Below are 18619 nucleotides of genomic sequence, written 5' to 3'. Positions count from 1 at the left end.
CTGTCTAGACAGACATCAGCGTGATTGCTCTGGAGAAAACAAAAAGTCATTTATTGAAGACGAACAACCAACTCAGTCAGTAGTTGTCACACCCTAATCTCAGTTTGCTGAAAGATTTAATTAAGGATTTAATTAATTAGCCAACCTCGGCTAATAAAGTCAGGCAAATGAAAGTAGATTTAATTGAGTTTGATTCCTTTTTTATAAAAACACATTCATGACTAATTCTTTGAACCAATTTAATATCCGGATCCTTTCCCTTCTCAGGTTTTTGTCAAATCAGACGGATTTGATTTCAGTCACATAACAGACAAATAGAAGGGAATACCAATGCTGGCTGGACATGAGGCAAAACAGACACCAGTTCAGATGCAAAAAAAGAGAGAGATGGTCAATGATAGAGAGAGCGCTGCTGTCAGCTTCCTCCAGGGAGACAAGGTCTCCATTATAATTCAGTCGCTGTCCCGTTTCTTTCTTTTATTTATTTATTTTTTTCACTTTGATTCCCAGCGTTTGGGGCTTTTTGCCAGGTCCACATGGCATAAAATGTCTAGATGATTTTGTGTTTGTTTGAAATGCACAATTAACTCTGGGCACTCTCTGTTGTAGTTTAATATTAAACAATTTTTTTTTAAATTAAATAAAGTTTTTGAACTTTTTAAACAAAGACACCGGCAACAGATGAGCAACAACAAAGATAAAAAGATAAATGGTGTTCTGATCGATGCTTTAAAGAGAAATAAACACTGAAATGAGTACCAAGGGGTTTATAGAAACTGGAAAAAATTTACATTTATATTAAAGGACATCAACACCTCATTAAAGTAAAAACAAAATACAATTTTGATAATTTAGTTTATTTTATTAAGGGAAATAAGGTATTCCACACCAGTCTGACCTTATGGGAATGAGAAACTGCCCTCTTATAAACACATGTGCAGTCACACTGGGAGGGATCTCTAGGCTGAACGGCCTGTTTAAGTGTATAACTCAAGTGTGCTTGAGGTTAAGGTCAAACACTGATGGCTGGACTTTCTCCTTCAGGATTTAGAGGCTAAGAGCAAAATTCATTGTTCCATTAATTAAACTAAGCAGAAAAAACCCTAAGATACCCCACTTTTATTTTTTACTCATTGGCCTTCGTATTTTTCTTTTCCTAAATCTCTTGGATATCATCATATTTATTGCTAAATGGGAGATGAGTCTTTGTTGTCTGTGGTTTTCCCTTGCTTACAATTAAATCGGGCAAAAAGCCATAAAAAATGTAGAGCTAGAAAAGATGAGTCTCTTCGTTTCCCTACAGGCTTCACTTGCTCAAAATAATTTAGGCACATTTTAAATCTATGATGCATTCAAGTATAACTTGTTTATATTAACTGTAAATTACTTTTCTAGTATCGAGGAACGAGGAACTATTCTAGTTCCTCGTTCCTTTAATGTTTTATGAGTTTGACCAAAACTCGATTCAGTTTGGTACATTTTTAAGATTCGTATCAGATTCCATTACAGCATGGTTTAATTAGAGGAATGATTTTTTTTTTCTTTTATTGTAAACGTCCTGAAAACTTGCTCCACTATTTGTGTTCTGTTACACCTTAGATTTTAAGGCAAACCAATGGAGAAATATGTAGTAAAACTGAGCCTGGTGCCATGGTGTATGGAGTAAAGTTTGCTCCTTTAAAAAAAACAACAACAAAAAAAAACAGAAATTAATTTGATGTTTTTTTTTTCTTGTTTTTTTTAGATATTTTCTTTATTGTATTCTATGCAATTTTTATTTTATTTTTCAACAGTTATTTTTTTTATATATATATTTGTATCTGTATGTATTTGTATTTATATCTTTTTAGTTTTTTTTATGTAGTTTTTCACCTTTTTTTTTTCTTTTTTTTTCAAAATCTTTTATTTGTTTAATGATTTCTTTGCATTCTTTTCCAGTTGGGTTTTACAGATCACTTTCTTTTTACATTAATCACATTTTGACCAATACAATATTGTTTCATGCATCTGATTTTACAGGCACATGCTGTTGCAAACATTATAAAGCTTACTTTGTTGTCTCACAAGCTTATATAAAAATCTTGGTAATTAGAGACTTGCATAAAATAACTTTTCTTTGCAGTTCTGGTAGAGCTGACAGACACAAACCCTAAAACCCTAAAGTCAAAGTTAACTGTTTTAAATTGAAATATGCATCAATTCTTTGAAGACATTAAAAAACAGCAGCCATCAAATGAAGCTGTCTTCTGTTCGATCTCTATAGGCAATTCCTGTATTGATCTGCAGTAATTATGAACTTCTGATGTGCAGCAAGCAGTTCCAGGATCACGCTTTGAAGTTATTCACGGGTCATTGAGGACCCAATGTTAAATCAAGACCTCATGCATATAAGTGTATTCATGCTGTTTTTATTTAAAAGATATAATGTCACAGTCACAGAATAAATGTTTCCCAGTACTCTCCATCTTATTAGAGGACATTTGTCAGGTCAGGTCCTCCTAATTTTTTTTTTTTTTAGACCAAAATGGTAAAAGAAACAAAGAAAAACTAAAACTCGTTATTTAACACATCTGACATAAAGCAGGAAAAAAGAACAGTGCATTGCAGCAGCATTGGGGGCAAAATAATAAAATAAAAAAATAAAAAAAAACGAAATAAACTATAAAAATGAAATAAAAATGAATAATTTATATCAAATGATTATATAACAAAAAAGATAAAGGTCAATGTTAATCTGTTAATCTGGTGCATCATCTCAAGCTCAGGGAGTCTTTGGTTATGCAGCAGGGCAATGCTCCAAATCACACCAGCAAGTCCACCTCTGATTGGATCAATTTATGGTTATATTGATGATCAGAACCATTTAACAGACATAAAAACACAACAACCATAAGGGGGGCAATCCTTTTCTACTGTGCTTAATGCATTCGACTGGATTCCAGTAGCTTTATTACCCATTTTGCTGTGTAATCTTTTTCCAATGCGAGCAGATCCATGATGCATTCTTTAAGCATTTGCTTTGGTTGATGGATGCTGCTTGGGAAACGGATATTTAATGTGCTGGTTGTACACTGACAGCATAATGAGTGCTGTTAGAGTTTATAGCGCCTATAACTCTTGCGTTTTAAGCTAAATAATGAAAAGGAAAGACATTAAGCCTGCTACATCTGGTGTACATTTACCAAACAAAGTGAAGCTTATCTAAAGATCTGAATAAAGGTAAGGAATCGATGACATTTAAAGATCATATCTTCAAAAGTGTGTTGGGAAAAAGGTTTTCAAACCCCAGATCTGGCCCTGTAATCTGTAATCTAAGTGGATTGAGTTTTCCCTTAGGGTCCGTACATGAATCTGTTTAAGTAAGATCCGATGAGTGAAGCGTGCATGAAGCAGGCCTGTTCAGCCACAGTGTTGTTTATTCCAGTGTATGTTTGTTAGGAGGATGTGAACTCATCAACCCTTTCCCTAACATGATTACCCCCCCGCCTCCACAGCCATGTCTGCCAAGAGTTAAGACACACGAAAACAGTTGCAGATGTACGCACAGTCCGAGCCAGGCCAGGCAGCCCTGCTCCGAATGCCCTGGCCTCTGAGAGCCCAGAGAAACAGACAGCAGCGAGATATCACTTCAGGGTTTCCATGTCAACACTAGCAGATGCAACATTAATTCAATAAGGCCGTGAAAGCCACCAAGTGGAATGGATGCGAGAGAGGGAAGGCATGTAAAAAGTTGCTGTGGCCGTTTGAGCTTAAATCTAAACTGACTGAGAGATTTCCCAGAGGTTAAAGTCACACTGAGAAAGTTTTCAGAAGAAATCTAAATTTTTCAAGAAATTTAAACTTGCAATTATAGGCATATTAAAGCTACTTGACGGCAACTTTTAGAGGTTAAACCTTTAATATATGTGTCCCATTCATTTCCCCGTCATCCGTCTGTCACATCATAACACCTTTTCTTTTTCAGCCGAACGGCTTCCAACCTGTTTTTGGCACCCTGTTCAGTTTAATGTTGACAGCTTTTAAGTTGCAGATGGAGTAGCTGTGGTGGGTGATGACAAACTGTTTACCTCCTGTATGGATGACCTTCTTAAGTTCAAAAGCAGTGTCCTGTAGTTTTAGGGTGTGGTGTGGAATGTGGGTGAAAAAATGCAAACCGTGCCAGGTTTAAGAGATTGCTAAACTGTGAATAATGATTTATTTATTAGATAGAGACATTTGATATATATTTCCCCCCAAAAATCAGAAAAATGTTAAAGAGGTATCCATGTTTAGAGAAGTTGCATCCTTCTAAATAATATATCAATAACATTAGAAGTTCTGTTTGCAGCAAAATTAACGTAGCAAAGTTTTTTTTTGTGAAGTCTTGGTGCAGAAGTGACAGGCTTTGGTTATGCATGTATGGTGACATTTTTAATTCATTCTGGAAGATGTTTGCTGATACTTCAAGCACAAACAGGATAATTACTCCCTTTGCAGCATTTCGTGAAGTTAAAGAAGTTTAGAAAATCTCTAAAATGAGACATTTTAACCCTAAAGTAGAGGCATTTTTAAAAGTTTAGCAAGAGTCAGACTCCATTCTAGGCTTTTAATGAATAGTTAAACCCATATTTCATATCCTTAATATTGTGATATTATTTCTTGGAGTTCAGAAAATCTAAGAGGGGAGCTATGGGTGATGGCAAGGAGACCTTCCAACAACAAGGACTTCATTTCCAATGAAAAACACTCAACATACAACTAGAAGCAGACAGGGAGCTGCTTAGTAATTATTGGAAGGTTTCCACTGCTGCAACGTTAAAGAAGATTATTAGGAAGGGATAAATATGGAGAAATGTGTTACTAAGACAGAGCAGCTGCACATTTCAGACTCCAGCACCTCTACCAAGTTTACAGACTCCAGGGAGGAAGAATAAAGCACAGGGGATGCAGCTTTAACAACATATGGTGTAACACTGTGCATTACTGTAAATGAAACTAAAAGAGTTATTATTGGTTAGGTTAGTTTCCAAAGAAATACAGTATTTTCCACAGTCAGAGGTTTCTTTTACATTTATGCTTCAGATCTGCTGCATCCATCAATCTTCTCCCGCTTATTCCATCAGCCTCCAGCAGTATATGGGCGTAAGGTGGGTTTCATCCTGGACAGGTTGCCAGTCGGTCATCGGCCAACATCTGATGCACTAAAGCTAAATTGATGGAGATCCTAAAGAAAGTGTATGTCGTCCACTGTGACTGATCTCTCTCTGCACTGGAAAAAATAAAAATCTAGATAAGTCATTTTTTCTTAAAAAGTGCATTTATACTTGGATTGAGGAGGTAAAAGAAACATTTTGCCAATTGCACGAGACAATATACATTTAGAATAGAAAACACAATTGGTTTGTCTTATTTCAACTGCATATTATCTAATTATCTTATTTTGGGAGTGGTAATACTCATTCCTTTGGCAAACTATCTCATTTACCTACTCAAATTAAGCGTTAAATACACTTAATTTAACAAATTTTTACTTATTTCTAGATAATTTTTCCAGTGTGGGTGGAGTTTAAATTTGTTTCCAGATCCATAGCTTCTCCTCAGATGATTTGGCTTTTCTACCACAGTCCAAAAACATGACTGTGAGGTGAGTTGATCTAAGTATCATTTGGTTGCAATGTAGGGCCATGCATTTGGTACCTTGTGGGGAAAGTGTAAAGCTAATTCCCCATGAATATGCTACATTTTGGGGATTACTGTTGAGGATAGGTTTGGTTTAAGGTGAGGTTTATGGTAGTAACAGTTAGACTTAGGGTCTACTCCATACAATGAATGCAAAATGAATGGAAGTTAATGCAAAGTCCTTGTAAGGATGGCAGGATATGATGCGTGTGCGGGTGTTAGTCGTTTGTGTTGCTTTGTTATGCGATGTCAACCTGAAAGGTGGATGCATGGTCCACCCTCTCCTCTTGCTCTCTTTCATTTCCATTGGCTGTTGTCAGAATGCTGTATGTACCATTTTCAACCTATTGAATATTTCAAGCTTTTATTTTTGTTCACAGGATTGTGTGGATATTTTACAGACAACATGGAGTTCTTGAGTTGGAACAAACTTGGATGTTTCGGTAGAGCAGCTATAACCATCAGCTTTGTTTTTCACCTGTAATTCATATTTCCTCCCCATTAAGGAACCGAGTAGAGAACTCAGAAGGCTCGACATATGACTCAGTCTCTCACATTTAGCAAGCGCCTGATTCACTACCCCTTTTTTCTTCAGGCCCTCCATTCCCTCTCTGTCTTCGGAATCTGAAGCAGCTTTCGTGTTTGTAAAAGTCGCTTTGCATGACCTGTGAAAGAAAAACTCATTCTCAGTCTCTGTTTGTCCATCTAATGTGTGAAACTGTGTCAGAGGCAGGAGCCGAATAACAACAGCACACATGACGATTCTGTCAATAACCAGAGCGGATATGTGTAAATTGTCTCTGGTTGGACATGTTCAAACCAAAATACTTGAGCTGTTGTTTATCCTCTACGACATGTTTAAGGAAAACATTCTTGAAAAAAAAATGTATTTGTGTGTTTAAAGGCTCTGGTGCGTCATGAATTCGGGACATTTAGGCAACCGCTGTAGTTAGCTAGTAACTCTTTTGAAGCATACACCGTGTTTCTTAATCCATCTTCATCCCTTCGGTGTCATTTGCTGTGAGAAGTGCTGCACTGTGCAATCTGGCTGACATTAAGTTTATCCTGCCATTCAGCCCTCATCTTTACCTCCATGAGTCGTAGCTCACTGTGACACAATCTGTCTCCTGCTTTCTTTTTTAAAGCTCTTCAACCAGGAAATGATTTTGCCTTTCACATACCTCTTTTATGCTTTTGCTTAAATGCTGAATGTACACATTCATAACAGCTCAGCGAGGGTGCAGTGAGAAATTATTCACCAACTATTTCTCCTAGAAACTAAAACCATGGGTTCTTTAGCAGACGTAACAACCCCCTTTACAAATTTACTCTTACCAACATTGAAAAGGCAGCTGTACTTTCAAAGTAAACATCAAGTAATGGGTGTTAAACATAAAAGATCAAACAAGGCCAAACTTCTAGTTATATTCAATTCAATTTAGTTTATTTTTTATAGCACCAATTCACAACACATGTCATCTCAAGGCACTTTTCACCAGATCATACAGTGAAATTTATTCAAAGTTTTCTATCTAAGGAAATCCAGTTGATTGCATCGACTCATTGACTCGAAGGCAACCCTCACACTAAGCATGCTTGCAGCGACAGTGGAGAGGAAAAACTCCCTTTTAACAGGAAGAAACATCCAGCAGAACCAGGCTCAGTGTGAGCGGCCATCTGCTGAGGCCTAATGGGGTTCAAGGAGACAGAAGCAGAGATACAAAAGGAAACAAATCGGCTCTGTCCAGGAAACACACAGCCAGGCAGATGAGGCAAAGCTACTATGAGAAAAAGCAGAGAAAGCAAATCGTTAGAGATTGAACTAACAGATTCTGCAGATTCTTACAGTTCCTTCAGAAGTCTTCATTGCAGCTATATTTTGATGAGTCTGGTGCATTAAAAAGGGTCCTGTTATGGGTCAGTGTTAAAAAGGACGACAGTTGAGCAATTCTAAAGTGGCCATGTTGTGCAAAACCCACTTTTAAGCCTTCAATACATCTTTTTGTGTATTTAGTCTGAGTTGAGGTTTGTCTCTCTAGACACTCTGCAGGTATTTCTATCTGCTGTTTTATTCATATTTTTCAATCTGTTCCCTTTTCTCTATTTCCCATTACATGTTTTGAACAATAACGCCTCAGTATCTGCTGAGGAACTGTTAAACAAGGTGCTGGGCGAAGAGATTACCAATTTCGCAAATCATTTTTCAAAACAGTTTTTTTTTCTTGCTGCAGTTTTTGGCATCCAAGCTCATGTAAGCTGAGGCTGCAGGATGATAAGTTAGAATGTAGTTGGATACATTATCCTTCACATTTCATTACACCATCACCCAATATCTGCAGTGCTAGATGATTATAACTTGGCTCTTAAACTACTAAAGAAAAACTTACGGAATGGATTGAATTTTTCTGTGACCTGGAGGGGGGAAGGATCTGAAGGAAGTTCTTTGTTTTTTTTTTTTTAGTAAAATGCAACAAAACGAGATACTCGGAAAAACACTTATAGAACAGGGCTAAAAGATGGATCTGTGAAGTAACAGTAACAAAGAATTCAAACCCAAACATTAAATTTCCCCTTTATGTAGACAAAAAACTGAAAGATTTTAACGTGAAAAGGAATGTTTTAAAGATTATGTCTAATTTAAAAAGCGATGAAAAGGACATTCCCCTCTAATTTTAGCGTTTAGATTGAAAGTATCTGATCATGAGGGATCTTCCAACTCTAAATACAGATAAATACCAAAAGTAAATGACAGGAAAAATAATAAGATAAATTAGAAATAAAAGTTAAAAGGAAATGTAATGTTTTGTCTCAGGTTCATCATAAATATATTAGTTTGTATAAATTTTTCATGATGGTTTCATTGTGTTGTTAAAAAGCTAAAAAAAAAAAAAAAACTGTTTTAGACTAGTTTTAAAGTCATTGCATTTAGTATTTACAAGAATGTGAACACGTTTGTGGTAAATTATTCCTCCTAATGCATACAATTATTGCTCACTGCTAAAAATGAGTCAGTGCTGTCATGGGACAGGCAGCTTCTCTATGCTGTCAGTCTGCACTTATTAGTGAAACAAAAATGCAGAAATGACAACAACAGTCCCAAAACGTATTAGAATTTTTAGTATTCCTGCAAAAGGATCAATTTTTTTATTTCTTTATTTTTTTCAGGAATGTTAGGTTGGGTAAAATATTGAGATTAGTTAAAAATTCTAATTATTAAATGACTGATGTTTATTTATGGTATCTTTGGCATAAAAGCTTTTTTTTTTCATGCTTCTCAAACATCTTCAGGTACCTACAGCTACAGTAACTCAGGGCTGGCATTAGTTCATTGGTTCTTTGAAAATTCTTGCAAGAGCTAATGTGGTTTCACAGAGCTTTAGTTTTAGCATGTTACCACATAATTACATTAGTTAAGATGTAAAATGTCCTGTTACACCTGCAAAAAGTTGTGTAACTCTGCCTCTCATTTGAAAAAAAAAATGCTGTGTAACAACTGAACATTGCTCAACAACTACAGTAAGCAGCTGTATGTGACCTATAGTGATGAGCTGTTTCACCTGGAAACCTTTCTAAGGCTACATTCACACTGCGGGCTTTAATGCTCAATTCTGAGTTTTTTTTTTTTTGAATTCCATTTTTTTTTTTTTCCCTTTCCCTTTTCCGGTTTTTTATTCCTTTTTTTTTGTTTTCTTGGTTGACTTGTTTTCTTCCACGGCAGTTTTCCCGATTTCGCAGTGGAGGACGCAATGGCGTCACAAGCAAGCGTGCTGTGATTACGGAAGTAAACGTGGATGGTAGCGCTGGAGCTAATCTAGTGATCTTTGCTAGACTTAAAAACTCAGTCTTTTCAAAATGGTTAAAAATAAAGACTGCTCTCCACATTATCGTCCTCCATTGTTTTTGTTTTTCTTCCCGCTTCTACATAGCAAGACGCAGAATAGTGACCTTTGTTGAGTATTAATAGCGTTCGGGTTGGATTAATGCGACCTGGCCGTTCAGACACAAGTCATATTTGAAAAGATCAGATACGTATCTGATTCAGGACCTCATAGCCAAGTGGCCTGGGTCGCATTGGAAAAATCGGATCTGTGTTGTTCAGATAGCCATGAAACGATCAGATCCAGGTCGCATATGGGCAAATAAATCGGTCACTTGAGGCTGCTGTGTGAATGTAGCCTAAGTGTTTGCAATATATAGCCAAGCATTTATTTATCTCAATGGACCATTCTTCAGCACAAAAGTGGTTCTTTCCCATGGACCATCTAGAAGTTGGTATTGGGAAACATTTATGTGTCACATTTCTTTGATGTTGTGATGAAAGAAAACATCTTTGTCGGTTTATGAAATAAATTGGTTTATTAGGAAAAAAACCCAAAATGTTCAGGTTTGGCTCCATGTTTGAACTTTATATGACGCCAGTGTGGGCAGCTTGCCTTGCAGCAAGAAGGTTTCAGGGTTTGATTCCCTGGCCTGGGGTCTTTTTGCCTGGAGTTTGTATTTTTTCCCCACAAATTCAAGAACATAATTGTTAGAATTGGCTTCTCTAGATTCTCCTTAGGTGTGAGGGTGTGCGTGAATGGTTGTTTGTCCTGTTTGTGTCTGTTTTGAACTGGCGACCTGTCCAGGGTGTACCCCGCCTCTCGCCTGTTGACAGCTGGAGATAGGCACCAGCACCCCTGGTGACCCCGCTTGGGATAGGCGATACTGAAAATGGATGGATGGATGATGCCAGTGTCATCATGGCACTGGGTTGTAATGGATTGGGTTAGTCCTTCAGTAAATGTGCGCTGAAGCAGTTTTTGCTTGAGAAAGATGTGACTTCATCTCCTCTCCCTCCCTCACCCTGGCTGTTCTTTTTGCCCCCGTCTGTGAGGGGCTTGGCTGTGGCCACGGGGTGCCAGATAGCAGGGCAAATCAACATGTGCCGGGGCAACAGAAGGTGTGTGGGTTCCTCTGTTTCAGTGTGCGTGTGTACAGGCGCTAATCTTCTACCAGGGGGTTCCACCAGGATTAGTATAATCAGGGGCTTGTGCGAACCCCTCCTAACCCCCGCTGTGCTTCAGCTCCCTTTATCCCATCCTCCCTGCACTGCTCAGCCCACCATCCTCCTTCTCATCCTTCTTTTCCTTCAGCCTCCTTTACCACCTTCATCTTTTGAGCCATCCGCCTCATCCCTCTATCCTTCTCTCAATCACTTTAGCACCGCTCTGTTCCATTTCTCACCCGGCAGCTCTATTCATCCCCCCTGACCTCATCCTCTTATGCTTATCCTTATCGCTGCCCTCTACATTGTCGGTGTTTAGCTAAGCATCTTGGAATTACAAGCTCCTGCCTGGGTAGACTAAACTTCTGACACCCTGCATGTTAAACTTAAGACGTCCCAATTCTGTTAAAAAAAAGTGAAACATTTCTATGAAGAAAAAATTCTCAGTGAAGCTACTGAGACGGCGAGAGGCAATGAGGTGTAGTGGTGCAAGATGTCGAGGGGTTTAAAGGTGATGATATGCCACAGTGCAACAAACAGGCAGATAAAAACTTTTAAAATCTAAAACTTTATTGTAGAAAACATGCTTTTCACAAAGATACAGAGCTGAGTGCAAGACTGTGTAGGAGTGTGACTTCGAATGCCTCCAGTTTAAAATCCAACATCATTCCCTCTGTTCTCTGCCCTCTGTCTGCGTATTTCTCCTTAAATGTTCCACTTTATCCCATCCCCTCATCCATTTATCTTCCTCCCCGTCATCCACTGCTTTATGTCAGCCCTGGCTCCTTCAATACAGTAACTCACAGTCAGAGTCTCAACTGCTGATCTTCATCTTTACTAAAGGTCGTTCTGTAACTGTAGCATCTGAGCTGCACTCAATCAACAGATTTGCTCATTTATTCTCTTAAATAAAAAGAAAAAGAGTAGAGGAGCAGTCTGTACTTCCATATCAATTCTAGTACCAAAGTTGTCTCCAGGTAGAACTGATCTTTACAACATTTTCCAGTTTAATTAAATAAACAACAACTTGCGTGACATCATATACAAACTAAGCTCTTCCTCCTGCTGTCTTGATCTTTTATCCACAGCTTTCCCTCTCAAAGTTTTGCATATTGCTTTGAAATGTCTTGCCACTGAAATGTGCTTTACAAATAAACTTGCCTTGCATTGCACAGCCTGTTTTGCCAGAAAACGGTGGTTCTGTCATAGTTATTTACTGTCAGCTTTTAGCCACTTCTTATTATCTTATTTGTCAACGTGAAGCCTGTGTCAGGAAGCACCAGCCAGTTGATAAATAAAAGTGTAAATCATTAATATTAGCCTGACTATGAAGATGAGGAATGTAAGCCTAATGACATATTTACACCAATTATTCTTCTCCAAGTCATTATCATGCTGTAGCTTGCTTTAAATGTGGGGAAATGCTACACCTGATTCATCACATAGGAGCAGATTTTATTGCATGATGAACGTTTCAGTCAGAGTTCTGCATTTATAGTGGAAAGCCAAAAACAGCGCTGGTGTCCCTGGGTCCACCAGATCCTCCTGAGGTTCACTGTAGCTTCCAGCGGTACCTTTGTCTGAGCAGGGAACAACTCTATAAGAGGAGGACAAATGAGGAATTATATAACCATCCTTTTAAGGCTAAACTAAAACAACTTTCCTTACTTCATTCTACACCAACGTTCATTTTTCTGTTTCATTTTGATTGAAACGAGTTTTGTCTCCATTGTGCTCAAATTTCTGAACTACAGTGAAATTTCTTTTGCGTCCACCGTGGGTTTCGTTTCAATCTGGCATCATTCCATTCATCCTAATCACACCGCCCACATCGCTCGAAACGCTATGCTATGCTCCTGAACGCACCTCTACATAAGGATAACATTTAAAACACTTGCATTGACCACGTCAATCGAATTTGGTGTCAGTGCATCGTAAGGGCCCTGTCACACCTTGCCTTTTTATCCAGCCTATACCTGACCTCCCAGAATCTTCTAAAACGCTGGCATATGCTGAGCTTTCTTTGTATTTTTTCAAGTTTGGTTGTATACATAAAATATTCATAATGAGTCCAGAATTTATGTCCAAAGACAGCCTAAGTTACGCGTAATGTTTTTGCCAGATTTTTCGTACGTCAGGCATACGCTGGTCAACATCATCAAGGTGTGACAGGGGCGTTACACTCTATTGTAAATGTTTTAGACTCTTATTTTGAAGGAAGACAGGAAATGTTTAAACAACCTTGTTGTGTTGAAAGGGCAGAAAATCAATGATTTCTACTTGATTAACTGAAAAAAACTTGTTTACTTTCGATTTATTATAGATTTTGTTTGTAATATCCTTAATTGTAATTGTGAGAACCCAAAAAATATAATTTTTTATATTTATCCCAAAACATACTATGTGTAATACAGGCTAAGTATTGTGTGCATACAAAGAAATGTTTTAATCTGAGAAATAAAAAAATATAAAAAACTTAAAGGATAGCAAGATCAGGTTGCATTATTTTCAGTTTTGGGATAGTTAAGGTCCCTTAATGTAACATTATCTTGTAAAAAGATGAAAAATGTATTTCAATTTCGAACAATACTTGATATATATATCTCTGATATTTTCAATTAAAAATTTTTGCTGAATTGACCTTTTTATTAGTTAGAATAAATGTCAGTTTATTGACTTGTAGTAGTCAAAAGGTCAGAATAAAACTGTAGAATATACTTTAATCTCTAAAAACAGCCGCATAGGATGATCTTTCTTACAGTAAAAATGCATCAAGCTTTAGTTTTCTTTCCAGTTGAAATGTGTTTTTTTTCTTTGAGAAAATTAGTTTTTTCTGCTTTGAATTAAAATCGAACTTTCTCCACTGTAATCAAACCTGTGCTTATTTGTCAAATACATTTTGGTATAAAGATAATTGAAAACATATATAAACTGATTATCTGAACAATTGAAACAATTCTCCTGAATTTTAAATCAGTCAAACTTTGGATGGAAACAGTGGATAACAAAATATTTTTCATAAGAATAAAAGTCTCCGAAGTGCAGGAATAAAATAAAAGCTACTTTTAGGAAAAGGGCAAAGAGTAGAAAAACCAGCCATCTTTTAGCTTTGACACTAAAGATAATAATGTAACTAATTAAAGGGAAATTGCATGTTTTTCCATAACATGAACAAATTTAGCATCATTATTGGATGAAAGACACTTTAACTAGAAGACTTAGAGGTTGCAGGAACTGTATGGGGAAATGATCCTGAGTTAAACTTTTGGAAACTGAGCTGAGAAAAATGTTGAAAGTAAAACTTTTGGAAAAAATGCCCCCAAAGTGCTTTTAAGTTTAATCTTAAATTCACATGTTAAAAAAGGAGTGCTGCTATTTATTTAAAACACAAGAAGCGGCACCAACAAAAGTCTTTTGGCTGCTGCAACAACAGGGAACAAATTAAGATTCCACGGTCGCACAAGGCCTCCGCACCGTTTTTTTGGGGTCTTTTTTTATGGATGTTTTACTCCTTGTTTGCTATGGTGGCCTGGTTTCAGTTTTCAAACCATGAACCACATAGAAGGGAAACATCTCAGCAGTTTTGAAATAGAGAGAAAAATGTTCTTAAATCAGATTCATGTTCAGTACATCTCCTTCCTACCTCTCACCTCCTTCTCTGCGTGTTTGACTGCATGTATTTGTGTCCTCATGCACTTATGCCCATTTCTTTGAGAGGGTCAAAGCCGTGTATTATTCCCGAGTGAAACCCTCATGGGTTTTCACATGCAGATCAGCCACATAAGCCTCTCCCTGGAGGCTTTCACGTGGACCTGCTATAGTTCTCCACTTCCCAACAAAACCCACTTGTTCTGTATAAATGTCCCACCAGCCACCAGCGTCTTTCTGTGAATGTAACGCTCTTTGGCCTCTCTGCCTGTTGACTCGGCTGACAGTCTGAGAACCCCTGTTTACTCTGGTTGAATGGAACAGTCAACAAAACAGAAAGAATTTGCTTCCAGATCAGGTTTTAGAGGCAAATATGTGTTTATATAGTCATAAGCGACATCCTGCAGTATATACAGTTTTTTTTTTTATAACATCTATATGTGTTTTGAGTAAAGCCCATTTTAGTGAATGTTACCAGGCTTTATTTTCAGTCAGATGATACCTTTGCCTCACATGGTCTGCTTTTAAGTTCATATTTTATGCCAAAGCTTTACTTCAAACTCAAGATCTTATTCATGCACTTCTACAAGAAAAGAAAAGAAAAAAACATTGAATACAAATATGGCAGCTGCTTAAAGATCACTAGATTAATGTCACATGACCTACCAAGAATAAAAATGAGCAAAAAATGGAGGAGCTTACTCTAACTTGGACTGTGTATTGAGGGAATATCAGGGATGTACCAATCTGGTACTGATATCGGAAATTAGTCCAACATTAGCCAAAAAAATAAAAAATAAATATCAGAATATATATTGGCTCTAAAATCCTATATAAAAGCAGCAATTTCATCCAACAGCAACTGTTTCATGCACACAGATTCAACATGATCACATCATGCAGAGTGACAGGATGCTATGCTAATGGTGTGGGGGCTATGTGGGCAGCTTGGCTCTGCTTCTGGTTAAAGTCAGAAAAAGACGATGCAGCGGAGAATAAAACTTGGACAAGTTTCCCGTCATCAAATTTCTTATTTTATGTGTTATACGATTGTTGAATATTCTCATGTTTAAGTTTAAGGCTTATGGAAGCCCTTGATTAATAATAAATGAATTAGTTGTTCTTATACCTGATGTTGGTTTTGTTGGCTAATATCAATAAAGTTCAAGCCTTTTCTAACGTTCCACCAGGGGTGATTCCAGGATCGGAGGTTTAGGGGTGCTGAGCACCCAGGGAGCTGTCTGGACAGGCAAGATGCATTTCAATGTTTTCTACATACATTTCTACATATCTTATCTGAGACTTTTATGTTTTGCCTTTCTGTGTTTATGTCTTCTTGGTAGAGCTGTACCGAAACTTACCTGGCTTTTCCTGACCTTACACTTTGCTCCTCTCCCTCTTTGGACTTGCAATCCTAAAATTCAATTCAAATTAATTCAGTTTATTTCTATAGCGCCAAATTCACAACACAAGTCATCTCGAGGCACTTTACAGTTCAACCAGATCATACAGCCAAATTGGTTGAAAGTTTTCTATCTAAGAAAAACCAGTTGATTGCATCGACTCATTGACTCAAATACAAACCCTCACACTAAGCATGCTTGTAGCGACAGTGGAGAGGAAAAACTCGTATAAACTTGTATTTAACAAGGTAAATATATACACTTGTGCTTGAAAGTTTAGACACACGCAACACCATAAAGAAAAGGATAAATTAACAAAAGTAATTCTAATGACAAGAAACTGAAAAAAAAATAATACAAATAACTAAATACATTGCATCAATATTGATATCATCGTTTAATACTTAGTTGTAATATATGTATCATAAAGCTGTATTGGAACAACCCGGATAAAAATGCAGATGTAACTACTACAGGTAACTTATTAACTCTCAGATCCTCAAAAAAGCTCAACCATCTCTTTAATATCATTTTTATCCATGACGAAGTGTCCCTTTAATGGTTATTCATTTAGAAACATTTACTTGAGTGTGACTTTACTACAATCAGCTGTGCTTCAATCCAGTTATGGTTGGATATGATTCTCCAAATTGAATCAAAGACGGCAGGAGAGAAAATTATGCAGAACTAGGATCTTTTGGGGCATTTCTGTAGCATATTTGGTCAAATGCACTTGGAAACATATTCAAGCCTGCAGTCGTTTAAGTTTTACTCTCCTTCATCAGCATGCAAAAGAAGCGCTTGATTGCCAGAAGTCACATCTGTTGCTAAGCAACATGATCCTATTGACCATTAGCTTATCATACTGTACGTGTATGAATGTGTGTTTATTTGCTTATTGTTGTGTTTTGCATTGTGTGAAGGGACTCTTAAGCCTAACATCAGCTAACCCTGCATTATTGCACTAGATCCCAACAGAGACTCATGATAATAGACACAAAGGAAGTATATAATGCACTGCTGACTACAAAAACCCCACACACAAAAGAACACATGCATAATTAATCTGAACGGAAGGATAAACCACTGGTGTATGGTTGTCATTCATATCTGTGTTTTCACCAGTCATATTGGCTAAAAAGGGGCAAAACGCATCAAATCAGTGACTCAAGAAGTGTAAAAATAATAAATCTCAATAGCAACTTAAGAACAATGAGACAATTAATTTCCCCCAACTGCTCGCTGGGTTTTCTTAATTTAGAAAATGAAATGTGCGAGGTGCCACAAATGGTTCTTTGATACCCCCTCCCACCCTCTTCCTCATTAAAGTTCTGTGTCCGAACCGTCCTTCCAGAAATATAATTGAAAGCAGGGAGAAAGGCAAATGTTGCTTTAATCTCATTTGCAGCCGAACAATAGGCCTGGGAGCACACTAAATTCATAAAAGTGGCTTTAATGCAATAAAGTTTAATGAGGTAATTTGTGACATAGCGAGATGGTGGAAGTGTCCTGACATGTGCACACATACACACACAGATGCACACCCAGGAGGGAGGATGCACAGCAGGGAAGTAAAACTTGTCACTATGAATATTTATGACAGGAGTAAAATTAGGTCAAACAAGGGCTCTATAAAGCAGACTTGACTGTCGCACCTAGTTGGTTGTTTTATGGGTGGTGCTCTGCTCTGTCGGTGCTGAGTCATGCTGAAGTGGAGAGTTACTCAGCGGTGTAGCCAAGAGACTCATCTGCAGCCTCATGGATTAGTAGTTATCTACTTAATGCAATGGACAAACTTTTTCAAAATTCACATTTTCCATCTGACAGTTAAATGGTTTTTGGGATTATTTTGACCGTGGCACAAAAAAAAAACTACATTTACACAGAAATCCAGCGATCAGTGGTCTATGGCTGCTTTTCAAATGCTGATTTGAGCATGTTTTATTTTCCCTTAAGAACCATAACCAACAATCAAAACTCCCGGGGCTTGAAATGCTGACGATCATTTCTAGTCTTGCTGCTTTAGGTGCCCAAAAATTACACTGTAAAACTGTGTTGCCTATGTTTTATTTATTTAAATTAAGGTGTAATTGAACTGATCTGTTATTTAGTTATTTGTATAGAAAGAAAAAATGTCTTTTGCATCTTATATCAGAAGGTGGTGTGGTTAGTATTTCTAATATTAGTAACATTATAGATGAAGACCATTACCTTAACTTGTTTAGCGACAAAAATCTGATCTACAGCCTGCTTCAGAGACAAATGACATTGGTTGTTTTATTATTTAACAGGAAAAAGACTTTTAGTGAGACAGGTGTATTTTTTTTTTTTCTTCCAGTGTTTTATTGTCAGTACACTGTCACAACTATAGAGCAAACAAAATGAACTCTCTGCATTCCCTTGGGGAGCAGTGGGCTGTCACTGTTAGGCGCTCAGGGAGCAGTGTGGTCTTTGCTTAGGGTTAAGGGTCTTTGCTCAGAGATCCAGAGTGGCAGTCCGTGGCCTTAACCACTAGACCACCACTCCCCAAAGCACTCATAAGCGTGAATGGTCTTGCCTTCCGACCCACACTGGAAACTCATTCCCCCCGGTTGGGATACAAACTCAGGCTTCCTGATTGCAGGACAGATGCTTTACCACTTTAGCTAGCCAGCAGCGTATTTAATAAGAAAACAAATTTGACACACAATGGTTGTTGTTTACATAGTAGAAGACAATTAAGGACTGACTAGATATCTTTGAGATTCTTTATATCAAAGTGATTAGGGAAGTACAACACCACTATTCTGATATCACAATCCACATTGGATTGGGTCATCATCAGTTCAGTTTTTGTCTCCTGCAACATCTGTTCACTCCTTATTTAGCCAATATATGGTGGCATGTTATTGCTGTTTCATTACTGTGCTGTTTTGTAAGCTAAACT

General features: G+C 37.4%; 1 protein-coding gene across 2 annotated transcripts in view; it reads left to right on the top strand.

Annotated features, from left to right (window-relative positions):
• Positions 1–18619, top strand: part of LOC107091972 (plexin-A1-like) — a 312667-nt gene that overhangs the window by 61992 nt on the left and 232056 nt on the right. The gene's annotated exons all lie outside the window — the stretch shown is intronic.

This window comes from Cyprinodon variegatus, unplaced genomic scaffold (genome assembly GCF_000732505.1).
Source record: "Cyprinodon variegatus isolate N-32 unplaced genomic scaffold, C_variegatus-1.0 Scaffold360, whole genome shotgun sequence".
Classification (NCBI taxonomy): Eukaryota; Metazoa; Chordata; class Actinopteri; order Cyprinodontiformes; family Cyprinodontidae; genus Cyprinodon; species Cyprinodon variegatus.
Note: the sequence above shows the minus strand (reverse complement) of the source record. Positions and strands in the feature narration are given on the sequence as shown.